A 1,804-nucleotide genomic window follows, 5' to 3' on the forward strand; every position below is an offset into this window, starting at 1 on the left:
CTTCTGCGCACAGCTGGGATTCATTCACAAAATTGGCAAGGTGCTGGCGCCTGGGAGGGAGCAGCTCCCTGCAAAACAGCCCCACTTTGATTGGTGCCTTCTGGGCAGGCTCAGCTTTCCTGGCTGCCACATCGATGACCCTGGGCTGCTAGGCAACTGCAACATCTGCTGGCTGGGCACCCACAGGCTCTGCCCCGCGGTGCTGCAAAGCCAAAACCGAACCCTTCAAACAAGCACTGTGCAATCCCTCTGCCCAGCACGACTCCAGGCACGATGCTGTCAGCCCTATGGCAGTGCCTGGTGGGTCCAAGCCCTCTTCTGCATGGCAGCTGTGCCCATCGTATAGGCCTGATGCGCTGGGGCTCACCGACTTCACCCTCTGACACCAGCCCAGGTGTGAGCCCTGGGGTCAAGACCCTGAATATCGGTCAGTTCATGCTCGGCTGCCTTGTTCTTTTCCCATTATCTCATGCTAACCTGTGGGGGACTAGTCTGGGTGCCTGACCAGGGGCTAGCCTGGGGTTGGCCACAAGCGGACAGGCAGCCCCTGTGTGGCACCCAGCAGACCACAGAGGGGATGGGCAGAAACAGGTCTGGAGGCTACTTGCACCTATAGCCGGTGTATAATTGCTGACAGCTGAGGGAGGCACAACACTCTGCCATCCCACCCCTGCGTGAAGTCCTGTGCCCCGTGTCAGTGCAGAAATTGCACTGCTGCCACCCCTGCTGCAGCTGGCAGCAGACATCTGGAGGAACACGGGGGGCACATGCCCCCCCTCTCCAACGCATACATTGCCTATTCTTGCACCTGTTTTTAATGCTTATAGAAAAAGTATGCACTTGTAAAGGGCTGGGGGAGGGAGAGGGGGCAGATCTGGTGTCCATCAGCCCTCCCTTCCAAACTGGCGAATTTGTAGGCCCACGAACTTTGCAATTGAAAGCGGCACAAAGGCCCCGGAGGGGTCAGCACTCACTGTGAGCTCTGCAGAGACCCGCAGCGCAGTGGCCCCCAGTTCCAGTGCAGTGGCAGGGCATGTGAGAAGCAGGAGAGACTCTGGACAGGGGGTTATTCTCTCTGGTTGACTTTATGGCTCATCAGTTCCTCCAGGGGAAAGCGTTTGTGAGCCCAAGTCCCTGTAGCAGGTTGAGGGAGAAACCTGATACTACACTGAATAAAAGAGCTGGAATTCCCAAGTCTCCCTTCCCAGCAGCTGGGCTAGGTAGTAACTCGCCCGAGTTTGTTCCACCATGACTACGGGAAACGTTAAAAGTATTTGGGCTCAGTTACTACTGACCAGCCAGGGTTTCCTTTCAGGTTGTTTTTGTCCCCATTCCCCTTTGATAAACCCATTAGGGGCTATTGTCACTTATGAGTGAAGAAGTTTGTTCACTTTGGAAAAGCCACTCAGAATGCATTTCCCAGGCCTCTGGATGGGCACTTGAGCCAAGACGAAAAGTTCGTATTCAACCCCTAAATTTGAATCCAACCCCTGTTACTGCTGCCCAGCACCTGGCAGATGGGTTACAAGCAGAGGGGCTGGACGTGTTCAAATCAGCGGGTCCAGATGCTCTCCACCCCAGGGTGTTGAGGGAGCTAGCAGGGGTTATTGCAGGGCCCTTGGCACAGCTTTACAAGCGCTCGTGGTGCTCGGGCCAGGTGCCAGATGATTGGAAGAAAGCCAACGTGGTCCCCATCTTTAAAAAAGAGAGGAGGGGGGACCAGGGCATCAGTCTTACCTCACTCCTAGGGAAACTCTTTGAGAAGATCATGGAGCACATCTGAGATGGGCCGGCTTCAGGGATG

This window comes from Crocodylus porosus, unplaced genomic scaffold (genome assembly GCF_001723895.1).
Source record: "Crocodylus porosus isolate Cpor-Errol unplaced genomic scaffold, CroPor_comp1, whole genome shotgun sequence".
NCBI classification, from domain to species: domain Eukaryota; kingdom Metazoa; phylum Chordata; order Crocodylia; family Crocodylidae; genus Crocodylus; species Crocodylus porosus.